We start from the raw sequence: 22,701 nt of genomic DNA on the forward strand, positions 1-22,701 counted from the left end.
GGTGTGTCCTATAGTATGGAGACACAATTATCTATTCGTAAAGAGAGAACTGAGGGGAAGAAAGAAAAAATGAAGGTGCCTTTTAAAGGAATCTCAGGGGTTCAGGATGCATTCAAAAAGGTTAGAGACTGATGATGAATGGCTACCCATCTCGAAAGAGGGGAGCAGGCATTCCTAGTTTCCTTCTCTTCCTAGCAGATTCCCAGAGTACATGAGGAAGAGAGGGAAGAGTGTCCTCTTTCCCTCTTCCATTCTTGCATACCCAAGTTCCCATGACGCTGGCAGGACCCAACATGAGCTCCAAAGCAGCTTGCACCCATGAAGCTGGAAAGCCTAGAGAATAGGAATTATTCATTCTCATCTATGTCTCTTTCCCATCTAATGTCAGTAGACTTGGAGTTCCCTAGACCTCATTTGTGCCAGGAATGTTAATGTGACCTTTATCCCTGAAATGGGAAACCCCGGGGTTGGGTTAATTAGCAGAAATCAGCATGCTCACTGTGCTGTGCCTTTTAACATCTGTTGTCATTTGCCTCTGGATCTCTTAGATCTAGTTTTCTTTCTTAGGGCTTTGACCCAAAGCTTGGAATTGAGTCTGGGACAAAAATGTATCTCAGCAGGGTTGCATGAACTCCTATCATAAGCCAAATGCTAAGGTGAAACTGTAGAACTTAGTCTTCCTCCAACAAGGGAGAGGAAAGGATGTCTTTTGACACACCCAGATGACTGGTACACTATGTTTGCTAGGATTTGGTGCATGGTGCTTGGTTTTGGTTAGCTCCTTGGTCTTACTTTCCCAAAAGGAAACCTCCGAGTTATGGACGTCCTATTTATTCCAATTGCCTGACAGAATTTACACGATAATTGCTCAGAACTAGAACATTGATCTTGATCAAGATTTCTACATTACCAATCCTTATTGTTCTTTCTGAGCTGCAGCTGGAGATTGCTGGTTGGTTAACAGGCACAAGCAGGGTTAGTCTAAAATGTAGGCAAAAACTTAAAAACAACTAGTGAGATTAGAATTTAGAGACAAATGTATGTTAAGTTTTGGAAAATAATTTGTCTCTCTCCACTTCTCATTTTTGTTAAGAAGCAAATGAACATAGGACTGAGTGGTTTGCAAAATAGACTTTAGTCTTATAGTTGGCCTGGTTATTTGCATAAAGTCCAGCAAGAATAATCATTCCTACGTAAAGTTTTTGGATTGGCTTTGATGGAAGTGTGTTCCACAAGGAATCTCAGATTAGACCTTTTAAAGCTGAGCCTGACCATGGGTTGTATCCTGAAACACCTGTGAGTTGGGTGAATCTTTCCTCTTAAAGCCCCAAGATAAACTTAGAGCTCCTGGACCTGTTAGGAAGTGACAATATTTACTGATCACAGACAGGAACACTGTACAGGGACTGTGTAGGCAAGTGTGTGAGGCCAGTTTCCCCACTGGGTTTTTATTGGCTCTGCAAGTTGAGATTGACTCCTTAAAGAGAAGCATACCCTTCCAGTAAAAACCTTGGTAAAATAATCATTTTCTCCAATTGTGTTCTGTTGAAAAAGAAAAATGGATTCTTATTGCACTGATGCAAAAAAAAATATATTACCATAAGAATACTCACAGATAGTTTTCAAATTCTAGAGGAACCAGGCAGAGAAAAATAAACATACTCCAAATTTTGTTCATAGGATTATAACTTAATTATTAAAGGTTGTAAATAGTTAAAATTAAGTTTCTTTGACTCTGAAAAACAAAACAAGGATCAGCACCATTCTACGCAAATGTCAAAAATATTTGCTTCAGCTTTCTGAGTTCAGTCAATTTAGTTAAATCTTGTTTTGCTTGATATTTGTGAATATTTCAGCTCTTTATGAGTCCTGTACATTTTCCTTTATTCCAATGTTACAATCTCTAAAGTTATCAGAAGCCTGTATTTGAGAGCATCTGTTTAAGTTCTATATCTCATTATAAACCATCTTGGAAAAGATTAGAACAAGGCAATTTTCTGTGAATAGAAAAATGTCCGGGGCAGTTACAAGCAGGCTTGACAAAGAAGTTTGGTTATCTTTGTGATTTACAATAATTTAACATAAAAAAAACTTGATTGAAATTGATAGCAGATAATCAGACATTAGAATTTTAGAAATCTCATACAATTCTGGAACATATATAAGAATTATTTACTAAGATATAACGTAAAGAAGATTGAACATCATTTTGGCAGAATAATTCTGTTTACCTCTCTTTTCTGGACACATCAGGGGCCCTCTGAAGTATTATAAAAGCTAGGTGCCAGAAAAGACAATTTTGAAATGGAAATTTGATTTTGGTAAGACTGTTAAATGTTCAAGATTTAAAACACTTGATATCATGAAATTGAATTCTAGATTACCCTGTTATTTATTTTGCCAAAATGATGACTCAAAATTTTAAAGAAGCAAAAACCTATAATCCTTTACAGATTTTGCCAAAAAGGAGATTAGTGCCTTAGGAAAACCTTGTTATAACTTTATTTCAATTATCAATTTACAGAAAACCACATAATACCCTTTTTTAAATTTAGTCGATATATTCACATAGAGAACCTCCTCTGAAAAATGAATTTCCACAATTGCTCCACCACTTCTTTGAACCTGCAGCTTGTTCTGAATTTAACTTAATTCTTTAACCTAAACAAAAGTTTACATTTCCATACCTTTTTATAACCTATTACTAAAAAACACATTTTAATATTCTTACACACCTTGCATGTAAATCTATTTCTAGTAGTTCAATTAATTCCTAGCAATTTTTAACTTTAAGGTAAAACTTGGTATATTGCTTTAATTGTATGCTAACTGGAGCCAATGTTTGTCTTCTTAGTTAAGGGCATGGTTAGTTTCCCAGGCCCAGGCCCAGTCGTGAAGCTGGTAAGTCATATAATTCTCAAAACCAAAAAAGCAGTTTGTAACTTCAAACACTTAGCAAACCTTGCATCTGACCTGCCTTTACCAATAGTGTTTACTGCTGTATTTATTTCTTAAAGATTAAAGTCATGTGAACTGAAAGATACCACAGCATTTAACTTCCCTTAAAAAATACTTCATTCAAGCGCTTGTCTTTCTTTATGCCAAATTGGAGCTCCTTTTACAGACATCATACACAGTACATACACAGACAGGCAGATGAAAACATAGTCTCTGGGTGGGGTCCTTTCACAGACAGAGCTCGGAAAACATGCAGATATTAAACCAGAGGTGGCTCATCCCCTAAGGCAGCATTACTAAACAAAGCCTTGCCAAGCAGTTACCAGACATGCCCCCAGGATTTAAAGCAAGATGGAAACTTGATTTCACAACCAAAACTTTGCAGAAAATACCGTGATATTTGGTCAGCAGTGGGGGTGTGTAAAACATATTCTAAAAGAAAAATAAATTAAGTTAACTTGCTTATGGGGTAGGGGAGAGTAAAGAAAAAGGAACCGTTTAAAAATTTCTGGGGAAGAACCTCTGATTCTTAGGCAAGTGGTTCCTCCACCAGGATAAAAGCTTAATTATTGCCCAATGGAGCTGAATCCCTTGGCCAGGAAAGAAGAAGGCCGTAGCAGTGCCTGGCTGGTAACCTGCCACTGAGTATGCAGGACCTTTGTGACATATGTTCCAGTCCAGCAGGGAGTAGGAAGTGGTGGGGAGCTGCTGCTCACTGATGGGTCTCAAGGAAGGGAGAAAAAGGCCATGAAAAGGCTCAGGAGCATTGGGGGTTAGAGGCATGGTTTCCCCCACCCTAAGAAGTCAGAGAATGAAAGGCTTAGGAGCAACAGTCAGAGGCTTTGAGTCCTGATTTCACTCACAGCTTCTTGAGCCCCTACTTTGCATGCCAAAAATGTTGCAGGACTTTTTCTTAGTTCAGCTAAAGACAGGGTTTTTGTTCATCCCACAGCCATGAAAATGTAGGCTTATGGAGAGCTTAAAGGATCAGTAAAGCAGCGTTTTATTGGGTGAAAATGGAAAAACGGGGGAAACAGGGACTCTTGCAAGGCCAGAGTCCCTGCTAGAGCACTTCCCACCTGGTATTCGAATCTCAGGCTCCACACAGGAAGAGGAGGGGCCCAGCTTCTCCCCGCTGCAAAGGGAGGGAACTTCTGTGGCTTCACCACATTAAGCAGGATGGTTGAATTTTCCCAGGGACACAGTCGCACCTGACCGTCTCAAAACTATGAGTCCTTATATTTTTTTGAGATATATAAAATCACGGCTCAAGTTATTTAACCTGTTCTTTGCACTTATTTGTAGGGAAAGAGTAATATCTTTTCCTCATCCATTACAAGTTTATGATCAAGACATGGGAGCCTTCAGAACTGAAGACCCATAGAAACAGGGAAAACTATATTTTTATGGATAATCATGGAGAGGTGTGATTGGAGAACAAAAGGGTATGATTTAATGGTAATAAACTGGAGAACTAAGTGTGTCCTGTTTGCTCAGATTCTTCTCCGTCTCTGTGTCTTCAATCCTTTCTTCAGAGTACAGAGGGAGCCCTCTGGAATGAGAGCTTTATGACTTTAGAGGAAGATCAGATAATTTTTTTATGGTCTGTTTCAGAGGCGAATTGTGAAGGAATGTCTGAGAGTCCTTCCTGCTTCTGTTGTTTTCTGAAATTCCTTTACGTTAAAATACTCAGTATGCCATAGTGCCATAATTTGGTGTATGGTGTCCTGAACCCCATCACAACCATTCATATTCCTGAGCAAGGACTTGTTACAATTTAAATCTTAAATGTTTCCTATGCTTGTGGAAAATTATATTTCTGAGAAAGGCTTTGAAAATAGTCAAGCTCTTCATTAACTTTATAGATAAGAATCTGAAGTATGAAGAAATGAAATCTCTTGTCTATGGGAATAATAGTGAGATACCTGGAAGTAAAAATCAAGCGAAGTTTTCTATTACATTTTCTTCTATGCTGAAGCATGTAAGGACAAGTCAGTCCAAAATGCCACAAAATCTCACAGTCCTCTGGGTAGCCCCAAACCAACTTTCCTTCTATATTTAATGCTTATGATTATTCTTATCTAAATCATTAAGGAAACATATCAGTAAATGAAGCCAACCTTGCTATAAACAGTTGCTGAATATATGTAACTACAAATATAGTATAGTGACCAGTGCAAGTCTAATTTTTTCTACCATGTATAATAATAGAAGCTTCTGCTAAAGAATATTTCAAAATTATGCTGCTATTATCTCCAGGAAAGAAATGCAAAACAACCTATAAAAGGAATATATTGTAACACCAAATAATAACAGTGCCTGCTTGGGCAGTATCTCCTTCCCTGCAGGCATAGTTACACAGCAGTCAGACCTAATGAAAAAGAAAATATAATAATAATAAAAAATTCAAACTTCAGGGTATTGTCAGAGATCCACTTTATTTTCACAGTAAATTTATCTTAAACTTAATAGACAATGAAAAAGAAAGCAGAGACTACAACAGGAAAGATATTTTAACCTTTAGGATCTAGTTTACTATTTTTCTTAAATCTATTTGTTTCAAAAACCAACTGTGAAGATGAAAGATAAACAGTCATCAAAGTTAGTTAGCTGCGAAGCTGCATGAAGGGCTTCCCCTCACTTGAAATCCCCTTACTTTCCTCTAAGGACCCAAAGTGCACTCAGTGTAAGTGGCGGCTTTTCTGCCTGTCATATCTGAGAAGTGAGTCACTTTTTCATGCCTGGTAAACTCTGGCTGCAGGGAAGATGAAAGCTGATGTCAGAGGAGGAGGGAAATGGCTGTTGGGCAAAGGGTAAAGACCAGAGCTTGCATTGTCTGGGTCAGCAGTAGACCTCACCAGAGGATCAGCATCAAGTAGTCAAGTACAGAGAATATGCAGACTGAAAACGGGAATAAAAGAAGTGAGATGCTTAACATTTCAAAATGGTAAATTGAAATAGCCTTGCTGTTACTGTACAATTTTCTTAGGATGTTTGCATATTGTTTCTTCTTTAAGATCTTCAGGTTTTGCTACAAATACACAAGTGATGAAAACAATATAATTATAAGACTGGAAATTCTCTACCCATGTTTTAGAAATTGGTCTATAGAATAATGTTGAGAGTAATGGCACTTAATCACATGTTTCAAGGATGACCTTATTCTGGCTCACCTTGGTCTGAGAAAGAAGCCTCAGTTTAATTCCATTTAGAGTGGTTTGGAATTGACCCAACAGTTTTATTCCTCATACAGAGGTCTTGCGGAGAGGTATAAGACAGGGATTTTTAAAAATACAACCCAAAGGACTATTACAAGCCCTTAGAGGAATGGATCTTGGCTTCTTTGAGCCTGTAAAATTAAAAATAACATACCAAAAATTATTTTGAGACTCTATAAAACTACTGGAACTAATTTCTATCTCAGTATACTACATCTCTGAATCTCTATAACTGGATCAAATAAATTTAGTATTTAGAGATATAAAGAAAATTATTTGTTTTCTATATTAAATATGAATGTTTAAAGTATGAAAATGGCTCTGACTTTTAAGAAGTCAGATGGTGAAACAAAAGCACATTTATTCACCCAGAGAGAGGGGAGGCAACTAGTTTAATCAGAGGGCAATGAGAATAATTTCTCTTTTAAAATATATTCAGAAATATTGTTTATTCAATTAATTATTTTTTTAGAGACAGGGTCTCACTGAATGATCACAGCTCATTGCAGCCTCGAACAAGTATGCTCAAGTGATCCTCCCACCTCAGCCTCCCCAGTAACTGTCACTGCAGGAAAACATTGATTTTTAAACAGAAGAAGAGTCTAAAGGCAGAACCGAATAATGAGGATCATTTTCTGCTCAGTTAATAGTGAATGGGGAAAGGATTACTGTTGTTGAAAATACTATCTACATAGAGGCTGAACATCCAATCCAGTCAAATAAAAAGAAAGTATATATAAAAAGATGACCCTTAAAAACATAGTAGATTTTTATCTCTAACAAATTAAGGTAAACTCATTTGCCTGACTTTCAAGGTTGTGGCCTAAATTTGTACAAGTCTTCCTATACCTGCCCTGGTCTTCAGTCAAATCAGTTGCCATTGCTTCACACGTTCAACGTTATGCTACCACGCCTTGGTTTTTCCTTTCGATCTGAGCACTACAATATGTGCTGTCAAAATTCTATTTATTTTTTAAGCTCCATTTAAAAAATGTCACCTCTATTTTATGAAGATATTCTTATTTTTTGATTCATTTCGTTTACTAAAAGCTAAAATGTTTATCCTCCCCCTTTTCACTTCTGTTCCATTAAGATGAGGACAGAAGTGGTAGAATGAATGAAGAAGATTATTAGGAAAAGATCTGAAGTTAGGTTAAGCCTGGAATTGAAAAACTAGATTAAAACATAATACCTTCCCTTAGAAATTCCATAACTAATGGACAAGAAGGATTTGAACATTACTAGACAACAAAGACAGAGAAAATGGCCAAAGCAAAGCAAGCCATTAGCACATCACATAAAATTTTCATAAGCTTCCTCATGTCTAATTTACTCAACATTCATATTGTTGAGTTTAGTAAAGATTATTTTGTCATATCATTCATCACTGAAGATACACATTAGTCAGCTAGAAACAAAAACAAACACCAGAAACAAACAAACAAAAAAACCATATACATCTTGTTTATTGCTCTGGGTATGTTTAATTTTTCTCCTCAGTTTCATATTTTGCAGATTTCACATTTCATAGCTCAGTTAGCCCCTGTGAGTCAGATGAAACATTTCAAAAAACTATTCTTGACTACTTATTTGCATATGTATATATCTTATAAGCTTGGAATTTTAAGTTTTTGACCACAATGTTGAAGTCTCATGATAGAGTATAAACATTTTTAGCAACTTGCTCTATAATTCATTCTCTAAAAGTATTTTCTTATACTAAGCCCAGAAAATGTTTAAATGTATATAAAGGTAGACAAATATAAGCTTAGAACAAAAGGTAATAGAGCCTCAAAAATTATTTAGAATGTTCTATACAAGAAAATATTTGCTCCTTTTTCCCAAGAAGGAAACATATAATACTTAAAGTGGAATTATTATGGGAATTGTAAAGCATTACCACTGGGCTCTTGGAATAATGACTTTATTTTCTGAATAAAAATTAATCAACGGTGTGACCTTGAATCAGCAATTAACCTCTCTGTGCTATCAATTATTCATCTGTAATATTGAGCTGAATATTCCTTCACATTCAAAATGTTTAATGGTATATTATGCCCTTTAGAAGGAAAGTATTTTGGAAAATTCAACAAATATTGACATGTTTTTCAAGTATCAGTAATTAGGTGAAAACAAAGATAAACTAAAACTATAATTGTTGGAAATGAAAATATGCATCTGTGAAAAAAATCACTTTCCCCTTTGATAACTTACTCCAGAAATCTCAGAATATAATTAAAATATAAAATAGATTTTCTTATGTAAGGAATACTGATGAAAAGTTTATCAGCCGCTATGCATGCCCACTGTCTACAAGTGACCTTAGGATCTTGGCTGACACAGAGAGAACTCTGGACTCTGGTATCCCTGAATTTCAGAAGCATAGTATTGTAACCTTCCCCAGGAGTTTGAGATTATAATAGATACTCATGAAGATTCTTTCCTGAAAGAGAAAGGCATTTAATTAATTGATTCATTACTTGTTTATAAATGACCTGCAGTCAAACAATCAGGAATCCGGAGGCAGAGGCTTTGGAATAGTGCCGCTGTTCTCCAAGCCAATTCTGTTCAAAGACAATCTGTGTAGGCAACTCCACAGGTGCAGCCCTTTGGGAATCTGGGTGGCAGGAAATGAAGAAAGTGTAGTTTAACTTGCTCAGCACCCGAAGTCACAAGAAGAATTTGTTTAACTCTATGAATTTCTTGACAGTTCCTGGGTCAGAAAAAGTTACTGCAGTAGATTTCGTTATTGTACTACAGATTTGGTTATTGTATTAACTAGAAACAGCCTTAGCAGGAAAACAAGTCTTGGAATGAAGATTTTTTTTTAATATTGCTAGAGGTTATAGCTAGGTTATAGCTAGGTAAATAGTAGAAAATCATAGAGAGATGTTACAAATTTTCATACTCTAATTAAAAAATATAACAAGGGTAGAATAGTATTTACATAATATGGCTTATTAATTGAAAGGAAACCTATAAACAGTGGTGGTAAGTCTTCTGAGAGGAAAGACGTGATAGCTATAAATGTCACCTAAAAGGACTGTACTGAAATGACCATTTAAATCAGTACAATCTAGCTAGTCACTTAAAGGCTTACCAAAAGATTCAAATTTTAAAAAACATTAGAATGTCCAATTTTATAAAATTGTCTTATTTACTTGATTCTTGGAATTCATGTAAAGATGAATCAGTTAATGTTAACTACCCCAAATAGACATATAGTCATGCCTCTCTTACCTCTTCATTAATATTCACTTTGGTCAAAAACGTAGGTTTTTCGATTCTATCTACCAAACATAAAACTATACTTTGAAATGCAAGGGTTTTCCTGATATAATATGAAAAATAAATTTAAACATATAAATAATGTATAATAATAATCTGACTTAGAGCTCGTATTTCTGATGACCTCAAATTTCCAAAATACGTCTGTATAGCTACCGACAAGTAAGCAAGATTCTCATAGGCAAATGGCTTTAAGAACATAACTTCATAGAAGAAAAGACTACCCTCATTTTCTGAACTAGAGTCTAATGAATAGGACTCTCTAATTTTATAAATAACCTGGTGTATGTGCTGTTTAACAAGTCTTCTTCAGGTACAATAGCAGCATGTTGGAAACTAAAGGTAGAATAACAAAAGTTGAAGAGGAGAAATCATTCAGACAGTTAATAGAAATCTATTGTGAATAGTAATATCTGATATCAACACATAATAAAGTATGAGAAAATACATTTATTTAAGAGAACTGGAAAAATATAAATAACTACAATATATCCCCTGTCCTCATGCCTTTAAAAGGAAACCCCCCAGTGTGGTGTTTCATATATTCTATAAAAGACAGAGTTTGAAGGAAATTTTATTTTGTGTCGCCAACTCAATTTGGTCCTGTTTCATCCACTCCCATTGTCAGTAATTTCATTCAGTCCACCTTCGGTCTCTCTCCTTATTATAATAACTTTCAAGCGCTTTTTCTGTATTTTTTTCTAGCTTTGCTTCATCTAAACTAGTTTCTGACTTGTGACCTAGGTTATTTTTATATAAATAAATTTGATGATCTCAACACCCTATTTAAAATTCATTCATGAGTACCCAGTAAACCCAATATAAGATTATTTCTCTGAAAATATTCTTTACTACACACTTCACACTCTTCTAACAATACTGTCCATCCTAACTCTTTTTCAATTCTGCAGAAATGTGTCATCTTATAGGCTTCCCCTGCTTCACATGTGCTGGACTCCACTCCAGTAACACTCACTCTGTCTTTGTCTAGCTAACTCTTAGCTTTTACATTTATTTCAGATATAAAGGCAGTGACCTCCATTCCTTGCCTTTTATTTCCCTTATGTGCTTTTATAGCACCTACCAAGACAGTAATCCCATTGTAGTTATTTGTTTAATTATAATTTGCTCCACTAAAATATAAGTTTTTCAAAACTAGGGACTATGAAAGCAATGTCTGAATCCTTTTGAGTACTCCACTATGTTACATTTTCATCAGGTTAAATAACATAAAAATATACAATTGTAATCATTGAATGGATACAGAAATTAATAAATGTAGCATATACAAAACTAAGTAGTAATTAAATATTTTAACCAATGAATATCAAATATGTTTTTCAGAACCCAAGGAATATTTATATAAATGTTATATATTATTTCAAAAGGAAAGCCCAACAAATTCTGGTAAGAAAATATTATATGAACTACATTTCATTCCAAAATTCCATAAAACTATGAACTAAAATTAACCAGATATAATCTACCATTTAGAAAGTTTAGCTTACTATTTTGTAAAATCTTCTGAGTTAAAGAAGTAATGACAAAATAGAGAAAGATGTGTGTAGTTGATGTGGGGGCTCTGGAAAACTGAAAGGTTGAATTTGTTCTCATTTTTTTATGGCCAGTTTTTTTTTTTATTCTCTGAGGAACAGAACTTAAATACCTTCCTGAGGTCATTAAAGCTTTGATTTTAAAAGGGAGACAATGGACCAACCTGCCCTTCATATTTACAAGACCCAGGGTAAGGGCACAAATGGAAGTTGCTGACCTCCCTATTACCTTCCCACTTTCCAGCTCCAACATTACTCTAGGCCATATTGAAGCTCTGTAAGCAGGTTCACTGCTGCTGCATCAGGGGATATCTGAACTCAAGCATTCAGAATGTGGTTAAAGGATGCAGGAATAAAAATTCATTGGATCCAAAGATTTTTTATCTTAAAGATGAGTGTGCAGCTTAGGACAGCAGTAGTTGCCCTAAAATTATTTTAAAAATCAGAGTACTATTAAAAAAAGAAAAATATAAAGCATAGATTAGGTATAAATTTTGGCTAGAGTGTTAAAAGAAGGGCTCTCTAAGGAAGTAATTATTATTCTAAGACCAAATGGATGTAGACATTAGACATAAGGTGGTTTAAAGAGAATTCTAGCAAAAGTTAGTGTATGAACATGACTCTATGATAGCTCTGAATCCTCCAAGAGCTTGTCAACCTCAAGTAACTCAAAAAGTTGCTTTTAGTAGCTGATAATTGAAATAGGCAGACACAAGATCAGGCAGGGCCATAGAGACCAAATTAAGACATTGTTATCTTTCTCCAAATCAAAGAAAGAATGCTTAAAAAATTTTAAGCAGGAAATTGCAAACATTTTTAAATTATTATTCTGTTCTGTGAAAAATGAACAGGAGGGAGGCAAGTGCAGAGTTATGGAGACATTTCAGAAGGCATTGCAACAATTTGGATGACAGATGATAGCTCATGTAATTACATTGGAGATGACAAAACATGGATGGCTTCCAGATGTATATTGCTAATAGAATCAAGAAAGTTTTATGATTGATTGGTGTAAATGGTGAGGATAAATAAGTTACTTTTTAAAATCCTCCAATTTTGTTCTTTTTGCTTAGGATTGTCTTGACTATATAAGTCCTTTATTGGTTCCATATGAAATTTAAAGTAATTTTTTTCCTAATTCTGTGAACAAAGTCAATGGTAGCTTGATGGGAATAGCATTCAATCTATAAATTACTTTGGGCAGTATGACCATTATCACAATATTGATACTTCCTATCCATAAGCATGGACTGTTTTTCCATTTGTTTGTGTCCTCTCATTTCCTTGAACAGTGATTTGTAGTTCTCCATGAAGAGGTCCTTCACAACCCTTATAAACTGTATTTCTAGGTATTTTATTCTCTTTGTAGCAACTGTGAATGGGCGTTCACTCATAATTTGGCTCTCTGTTTGTCTATTATTGGTGTACAGGAATGCTTGTGATTTTTGCACATTGATTTCGTATCCTGAGATTTGGTTGAAGTTGCTTATCAGCCTAAGGAGATTTTGGGCTGAGAGAATGAGGTTTTCTTTTTTCTTTCTTTTTTTTTTTTTTTTTAAGACGGTGTTTCACTATGTTGGCCAGGGTGATCTTGATCTCTTGACCTAGTGATCCACCCGCATCAGCCTCCCAAAGTGCTGGGATTACAGGCATGAGCCACCACGCCCGGCCTGAGAATGAGGTTTTCTAAATATACATGATTTAGAAATAGAAATCATGTCATCTACAAACAGACAATTTGATTTCCTCTCTTCCTATTTGAATATCCTTTATTTCTTTCTCTTGCCTGATTGCCCTGGCCAGAACTTCCAATACTTTGTTGAATGGGAGTGATAAGAGAGGGCATCCTTATCTTATACCAGTTTTCAAAAGGAATGCTTCCAGTTTTGCCCATTCAGTATGATACTGACTTCAAACTATACAAGAATACAGTAACCAAAACAGCATGTTCTGGTACCAAAACAGATATATAGACCAATGGAACAGAACAGAGGCCTCAGAAATAATGCCACACATCTACAACCATCTGATCTTTGACAAACCTGACAAAAACAAGCAATGAGGAAAAGATTTCCTGTTTAATAAATGGTGTTGGGAAAACTGACTCCCATATGCAGAAAACTGAAACTGGACCCCTTCCTTAAACTTATACAAAAGTTAACTAAAGTTAGATTAAAGGCTTAAATGTGAGACCTAAAACCATAAAAACTCTAGAAGGAAACCTATGCAATATCATTTAGGATATAGAGTTCATGGCTTCAAAGACTTCATAATTAAAATACAAAAACAATGGCAACAAAGGCCAAAATTGACAAATGGGATTTAATTAAACTTAAGAGCTTCTGCCCAGCAAAATAAACTATCATAAGAGTGAACAGGCAGCCTACAGAATAGGAAAAAATTTTGCAATCTATCCATCTGACAAAGGGCTAATATTCAGAATCTACAAGAAACTTAAATTTACAAGAAGAAAACAATCCCATCAAAAAGTGGGCAAAGGATATGAACAGACACTTCTCAAAAGAAGACAATTATATGGCCAACAAACATATAAAAAAATGTCATAATCACTGGTCATTAGAGAAATGCAAATCAAAACCACAATTAGAAAAAAAAATCCCACAATGAGATACCATCTCATGTCAATTAGAATGGTGATTGTTAAAAAGTAGGAGTCAACAGATGCTGGAGAGGATGTGGAAAAATAGGAACGCTTTTACACTGTTGGTGGGAGTGTATATTAGTTCAACCATTGTGGAAAACAGTCTGACAGTTCCTCAAGAGTCTAGAATCAAAAATACCATTTGACCCAACAATGCCATTACTGGGTATATACCCAAAGGATTATAAATCATTCTACTCTAAAGAGACATGCATACATATGTTTATCGCAGCACTCTTCACAATAGCAAAGACTTGGAAACAACCCAAATGCCCATCAATGATAGACTGGATAAAGAAATTCTGGCACATATACACCATGGAATACTCCGCAACCATAAAAAAGGATGAGTTCATGTCCTTTATAGGAACATTCATAAAGCTGGAAGCCATTATTCTCAGCAAACTAACACAGGAACAGAAAACCAAACACCACATGTTTTCACTCATAAATGGGAATTGAACAATGAGAACACATGGATGGACACAGGGAGGGGAACATCACACACTGGGACATGTCAGGGGCCAGGGGGCTTGGGGAAGGATATCACTAGGAGAAATATCTAATGTAGATGATGGGTTGATAGGTGCAACACACTACCATGGCACATGTATTCCTATATAACAAACCTGCAGGTTCTGCACATGTATCCCAGAATTTAAAGTTTAATAAAAAATAAAAATAAAAAATAAATTCCTGATCCCTGGCTTGAATAATCTGAAAGGATGTGTGTACACTCAAATAAGATGATGAAATATGAAGCACATTTTGGATGAGGACTAATCATGTGTTTACATTTACAGATATTACATTTCACATACTTGTGATATGTTCAAGTGGATAACACTCAGAGAAGAGGTCAAGGTTGAAGATACCCACTCAAGAGTGTCCAGAATGTATATTGAATATGAAGCCATGAGCCCAGAGGAGAACAACTAGGGAGAAATTAGAAAGTAGTAATAAAAGTAACAAATAACAGACTTTAAGACTGAATCCTGAATTATTCTAACATTAAAAGACAAAAGAGAAGGAGCTGGCAAGGGAGACTGAAGAAAAATGGAGTAAGATAATTAGGAGTGATGAAACTAGAGTGTGGAATTTTGTATGTCAAAAGAAAAAGAGAGGAGGCCAGGTGTGGTGGCTCATGCCTGTAATTCCAGCATTTTTGGAGGCAGAGATGGGTGGATCACGAGGTCAAGAGATCAGGATCATCCTGGCCAACATGGTGAAACCCCGTCTCTACTAATAATACAAAAATTAGCTGGGAGTGCTGGTGCACGCCTGTAGTCCCAGCAACTTGGGAGGCTGAGGCAGGAGAATCGCTTGAACTCGGGAGGCGGAGATTGTGGTGAGCCGAAATTGAGCCATTATACTCCAGCCTGGGCAACAAGAATGAAACTCCATCTCAAAAAAAAAAAAAAAAGAATGAGTAAGAAACTTGAACATTTTTGAAAGAACAAAAATATCAGTACATTAAAGTGTGCATTAAATATGTCATCCTAGAGATTCTCTGACCAAGAACAGTCTTAGTATTGAGGTAAGAGAATAAAGTCCTAATGTAAATGTTAGATTAGTGGATGAAGGCAGTATTGTTTGAATACTTGTTGTTGAATGTTGGGATGATCTCCATGATCAGCTAAATATTCAAGTGCTTCCCTACCAGACTCACACTGGGCTGATCTCAGGGACATTATGCTTGCCCATGCAACTTGCTTTGGCCGATAACATGTGAGTGGAAATGAGGCAAGCTATCCAAGCAGAATCATTAAGAGTTCCCAGATGGTTCCACCATGCTTCTCTTGCCCTGCCACACACCCGGTATGTCTTAAATTGGGGCTGCATCATCAGTCTGGGTACCAGTGGGAGAGAAAGCCAACCCAAGACAGATGTATAACATGAGGTTTCAGGATAAACTAGTAAAAAATAGTTAAAGAGGGATACTGTTGCTTTTGCTGTCTTGATTTGGGCTTGATGATGTGTAATCATTGTGCAGCAATTTCCTACAGGGAAAAAAGTAAATATGTAAGAGGAGATACAAGTACATTCCTTAAAATATGTAGAACGATACTTTTAATGTAGAACAGGCTAAAAGAGTTAATATTATAATAAACGTTATAATAATAAAGCAGAATTATACAAGCTGTATAATCAGGATTATATAAGCTACATATAGATATATGTGTGTGTATTTATATTGTATAAGCTGTATATATATATGTTATCTATAGGTTGTATATGTATATATACACACAAATATATATATATATACACACACACGTACACACACAATAGACACTAATCCAACATAAATTGTTATTCTTAAGAGACTCTGTAAAAATCAAATGGTGACTAGATTCACGTAAATTTTTCTAACCTACTTTGCTTTTGTCTGGTTGTTCTATTAATCCAGGAACTGACGATGAGGCTTTAAAAGTTTCAGAACATAAAATTTTGCTTATTGTATAATTTGTTATATATAAATTTAAGTATATGCTATTTGGAAAACTATTTTCTATAAAGTTATTTTGAGATAAGCATAAATTTTCTAATTTTTCTATTTCTCCATCCTGTGTACCTCATTACTAAAAATAGTTAAGATTGGATCCTAATTATGTTTTACAGCCATGGAGATTTATGCTTTTTGGTCCCTTACTTGTTTAATCATATCAAATACCTTCCATTGGAAGCAATTTTAGAATACCGCATTTATTTAAAAGTAATAATGCCTTCCTACAAAAATCTTACATAGCCTCCCTTTAAGAAATTAAAGTACAGTATTTCCAAAGATGGGACTCTGTAAAGCTGCCACATCTTATGCTCCAGTTTCCTTTCCCATCAGTGACTTTGCTATCATATTCATTCAGTTGTAACTAAGGTTTTTTTGGATAAGGCAGGCAGTAGTGCAAGCTTAACCACTTATTTGAAAATCAGTCCATGTGCTTTCCACTTTATACATCATCACCAACAATAAAAATCCTGAGATCAGGATGTTACTGGCAGCATTTTGACACTGCATTAGGTAGAATAAAATCCAACTTGCTTTTTGAAAGTTCACAGCTCAGCATTGATGATAATGGTGCAATTGTTTTCTCTTCTGTGAAATAAGCAGACCCTATTTCTAATGCCTACCAGGCTGAATAAATGTGCAGTGAAAAAGTGCTATTTCAAGTTTGAAAGGAAACTTTTCTGATCAGGATATTACTTTTCAAGTAATGTGCTCCATTCAAGATAATATACATTTCAATGTCGCTAGTGGTCATGAAGAAATACGGTTACATATAAAAAGATTACTCTATACAGGCTATGTGTGAGAATTCAAATTTTCAGGATTTTAAAAATTACATTCGATAAGTAGGACAGAGTTTTATGTGCCCATCAACTACTGTGTCTTTATTCTTCTCACCTGTGGTTGAAAAACCTTTTTCATTATTGCTGTTGTTTAGAATAATTATATACTAAAATCTGTTTATATTAGCAAGAAAATATTTTGAGAGGCTGCTACCAAAAAATATTCATGGGTTATACTTTCCACATTGCTACCAAGATAGCATCAGGACACAGGATCTGGAATGAAAGAGAGGAGGGGCAAAGGATAGAAAACAGTAGGAGAATATGGAGAAGGAAACAAGCAGAACAAAAGTTGTACTTGGAGCCTGGTCTTGAACCTGTTCAGAACCCAAGAGAAAATAATGTTTGTCTAAACCCCAGAAACTAATATGCTTTGATGATCAACAAGTAATAGGATGGTTTGCTTGTCCATCAGTATGTTTTTGGAAATAAATATAATTTGTATGTAGACACAATGGAGGAATTGCATAAGAAGACAGCCAAATGCCTAGAATGACGAATTACATATATATGTGTGTGTGCACATGCATGTGTATGTGTATATGCATATGATTATATATGCACATTAAATATATATACATATACATATGCACACACATGCCCACGCGTGGGCGCGCGCACACACACACACACAAACACACACACACACACACTCACACACATATATTCTCCAGTTTCAGGTATTCACAATCTGGGACAGTCTCCTTGACACAGATATACAGATTTTCAGAAATAGGGTGAAATGGCAGTATACATTCATGCCTCAAATAGCAGTTTAGAAATTGAATCAAAATATAGGTCACAATTAGAGATGCGGATAACTAGAAATCTCTGAATACCTCTAAATGTCCTTTTGCAGAACAACTATGTCCTTGAGGGAGAAAAGAATATACACAATTTCCTTTGGCAAGCTGTAAAAATTTACCATCCTCAGAGGATTTTTTTTTGAGAAATAAATTATCTATATAAATGTGTGGTAATAGCTATAAAATAATTTTAAAATTTTAAACATCTGGCCTTCCCAAGTTAAGACAAAATCTCAAATAAACTTTTCCTAGCATGAATAACAATCACTATATATAATGCATTTATAAATATATAATTACTTTCATATATAATTAATGTATGATATACAATTTATAATATATATGTATATAATATATGTAGTATATATGTACAAAATGACACATGTCGTGTATGTGTGTTTAGTGCAGCCACAACGCCTGCTACAAAGAGTGTTTGAAAAAGCTGTTATTATTTCTTTATAAAACAAGATATCCAGAGTGTTGAGCTTTTAAAATATGCACAAATGTGCCATAATTATGTGAATAGTACATGATAATCTTCACTTATGTTCAAATTAATAGATTAGGATTAATACGATAGAGTTGGTGAAATAATGCTTTCCTTGGAATAGTCTATAAAGCCCTTAGACAATAGCCACATATGGTTATACAGGTTGTGCACTGTGCAAAATTATCCAACTGAGGAGAGTAAGAAAGGACAGAATTTCAGCATTTGTGCCATTCAGGAGATGAGATTTTTCAAGAGGAATGATTTTAAAAATATTTATCAAGTTGCCTTAAAGGTTAATGTGGTAATACTCATAAAATAATTTTTAAAAGATGATCCACTGGACTTCTCAAGTTAAGAAAAAAATCTCAAATACCCTTCTCCTAGCATGAATAACAATCAAGAGAATCCTAGATTGATGTGCAAACAAAATTGTTAATTGTAAAACTTTAGGTGATTTTTTTCTTTTTTCCAGAATACTAATATTCATCTTAAATATGTTTTATTATTAATCTACAAGTAAGAGAAGCAATAAATAGACACCAGTTTTAATTTGTTACATGAGGACACTTGGTAACATTTTTGGAGTATTCTTGAATATGAAGATTTTAATGGGTTAGTCAGCTAATATTTTTCTTAACTCCTTTGTTTCTTAATGATCATTAATTATGCTCAGAAAACAATGCCAACATCATTATACATATAAACTCCAATGTCTGATTGACGTAAATCTAGTTTAGAAAGTCCTCTGGATTATGATCATCCTGCACTTCCTTTGAAGAATTAATTTCTCACCCCTGCTTCTATCGCCTCTATCAAAAATAGTTCTGGGTGTGTTGTGACTCCTAGCGGCTTAAAGTAGCAGCACTTCATACTGATGTGTCTTACTTCTCTCCACTTTCCCTTCACTATATTTTGTGTCTTAGTTCTAGCGATTTACACATGTGTATATCTTTATCTCCTTTCCATTGTTACTTCCTCCCTGTACCCAGCTTCTTTCTGAGGAAAATGGAAAATCTTTCTCTTTTTTTTTCCAAAAAAGTCATCCATATGCCCTTATCTTTCTCTATTAAACCAGTTTTTCCCAGAAAACATCCTTGAAACATCAAATTGTGTTGTTGAGTAGCTTGGCTTAATTCTGAATGTGAAAACATTATTTTGTCTTTTTTATAATAGCCACCCCTAACAGCTGTGAGGTGATATTCCATTGTGGTTAGGATTTGCATTTTCATAATGAATAGTGATGTTGAACATTTTTCATATACCTGTTGCTCATTGTATGTCTTCTTTGGAAAATTTTCTACTCAGATTATTTGCTCTTTTTTAATCGGATTATTTGTTTTCTTATTATTGGATTGAGTTCCTCACATATTTTGAATATTAATACTTTATCAGATATATGGTTTGTAAATATTTTATCCCATTCTGCAGGCTGAATCTTCACTCTGCCACTGTTTCATTTGCTGTGTGGAAGCTTTTAGTTTGGTGCAAGTCTAGTTATCTATTTTTGCTTTTGCTCCTTGTGCTTTTTGACAATTCTTTTTGAACTTTGAATCTTTGAATAATTCCAAGGAACAAGCAAGATTCTGATTCTTTTGCAGAGGTTCTGAGGTTCTGTGGAGTTGAAAATATGCAGGTGTGGCTCCTAGTACTCAATGCTGGTGGTAGCAGTGGCGGAAATCATGGGCATATCTTACTGTGGAAGGATTTCGGTTGCTCTCTTCTTGTTGAGATGAGTCTTTGTAAGCTTCCCAGTATTCTCCTTGAACATCCAAAGCTCTTTAAATTCCTTCCAATAAATAGCTTTGTGACAAATTCTTTTGTTGCTACAATTAGTCTTGCTGCCATTGTTAACAACTGAAATCTTGACTGCACAGTCATTTCTCATAACATTCTAAAATCGGTTGGACCATGCTAAAGGGCTCCACCTTAGTGACTGCAATGAAAGTTCCAGACTTGTTATTGAAATTTTGAGTTTTGATCTCAGAATCTGATAACATTTATTCTCCCAATCCAGGAAGAAGTGTAATTTTAACATAATTCCAGTGTCTGTAGTATAATATACTTTTGATAAGACCATGAAGAAATAGATGTCAATGGGTAATATTCAGTTAAACCTGCTTCAAATCGCTTTTCATGAATACCTATTCATGTTTGGCATTGGGCTTAAAATGACCAATCAAGTGTTAATACTATTCCTCGCAACGTTTAGAGTCCAGAATAGTGACACAGACATAGATATAGATGATAACACTCATAATACAATGTAAAGAGAGAGAGACTGCATAGCTATTGCTGAGGGTGCAAAGTTCAGGGATAAAGTGAAAAAACAAACAGCAATATTTTCTCTTGTCCTAATTTGAGACAGTGAAGGATGCTGAAAGAGGTGATAACAGCCTTTACACAAAGAGGAGTGCTTGAAGGCAGAAGCAGTAAATTGTGGAGCAGAAAGGAAGAAAAGAATGAACAATAAGAGAATGTGAATCTGTACTTTTATAGCTTTTGTTTGTGATGATAAAACCAACATGTTCGGTGTCTATCAGATGCGACATAAAGCAGACTAAGATGCTTGCAGTCACTGGGAAGGACTGTGTATGCAGGATGCAGGCATAAAGGAGACATTAAAAAAGGTCCACAGCACCACACTGGATGGTCTCTCAAGTGTCTTAGCTTTAGCATCATTTTTCTACTTGCCATGAGCATAATTTCTCCGTGCTATAATCTTCATTATGTAAGCACTGCTATTAGCTATTAGCTTTCATGCAGAGAGACAGAGGAGCCCAGCTCAGGTGTAACAGAAAGGCTGCCTTTCACCAAGCCTGGAAGGAGCCTCCTCTATTGGTGTGTTTATTTGTCTGTTTTCAGGAGACAGTGCTGACTGCCAAATACATTTTAAGAATAAAAGTTGAAGCAGAAGAAAGGCAAACATTAAATCTACAAAAGTGATTATCAGATTTCTTAAAGCTGTGATCACACTCATAATCTCTATCGACATTTACTGCCCCCTTTTCTCATGTTTAAAAATATTTGCTTTTCAAACAGTTTCTCCATATTTCAAAATTTTAGGCAACATGTGTGAAGTTCTTTTGAAGCCACAGGAAAACATATGCACATATACATACATATGTGTGTATACATGCTTATATATAAAACATATATACACACATATACACGTAAGTTATATATATGTGTATATATGTTTTCCTGTGGCTTCAAAATGTTGCCCAGAATTTAAATTATGTATATATATATAGATATATATGTGTGTGTGTATATATATGTATATATACAGTATAAACATATATACTAATGGTGAATATGTAAATTTTGTATATATGTGTATGCACATATATACAAAATTTACATATCCATCATTATTATATATAGTAATATACACACATATAAATAATTTATATATATTATATATATACTGTGTTTATGTAATACTATGTAATACGTATGTATTTATGTGAATATTTACATAAGTTATAATTATGTATATATGTGTGCATGTATAATATGTATGTATATATACTATGTATACATATAATATATAATACATATGCATATATTATATATGTGATATTAATACCTATTATATATGTAATATTAATATGTAATATTAATGCATAAAATATATGCATTATTTATATATAATACCTATATATTTATGTACAGTATACACACATATATACATAATTTACATAGACACCATTGCTATATAGCACACATACACACACACACACACACACACACACAAATATATAGTAATAGTGTAAATAAACCATTTTACTTGACACCTTGAGCTATGACTCAAAATTTTCAGTGGACTGGTTTGACGTTTACCTGGGTTAATTGACCTAATTTTAGTAGGTAGCACAACTTAATGCCTAAGAATAGAGACAATTTTTAAAGATCATTATACATGAACTAGAAATTTGAAATTCTCTAGAAACATCTAATTACATAAGGGTAATAGTAATAAACTTACTAAAGCCATTATATGAGCTTATGTACCATACAATTATTAAATTACATGGTTAAAGTTTCCTAAAGTAATACTTTGTTAGGTTGGTTTGAATTATGGCACATGCTCTAGAAGAGCAAATTGGTATTTATTTCAAATTAATAAAGATTTTACTTTTTCCTAACAGTTGTTGATAACCTCACAGATGCATGAATTAATAATCTTTTATTATAACTTCAAAACTTATTTATTTTCTCAGCTATTCCTAAAACACTTCCTAGAACATATTCAAACTATTTATAAGCCTTGAAGTATCTGATTGTTATCTTGTCACAGTGAAATTTGACTATCTGTGGAAGAGACAAGCAACATATTTTTTAGTTCCATCTATCAACTAAATTAGCAGGGCACACC

The 22,701-nt window shown here is 34.6% G+C and overlaps 1 long non-coding RNA gene across 1 annotated transcript; it reads right to left on the minus strand.

Annotated features, from left to right (window-relative positions):
• Positions 1–5,377: 5,377 nt before the first annotated feature.
• LOC116561042 lies at positions 5,378–8,942 on the minus strand. Its single transcript, XR_004273266.1, has 2 exons — positions 8,672–8,942; positions 5,378–5,859 (listed from the first exon to the last, which is right to left on the minus strand). It is a non-coding gene; the product is annotated as an uncharacterized LOC116561042 (long non-coding RNA).
• Positions 8,943–22,701: the final 13,759 nt, after the last annotated feature.

This window comes from Sapajus apella, unplaced genomic scaffold, assembly GCF_009761245.1.
Source record: "Sapajus apella isolate SASKATOON/1434 unplaced genomic scaffold, GSC_monkey_1.0 scaffold1, whole genome shotgun sequence".
Classification (NCBI taxonomy): Eukaryota; Metazoa; Chordata; class Mammalia; order Primates; family Cebidae; genus Sapajus; species Sapajus apella.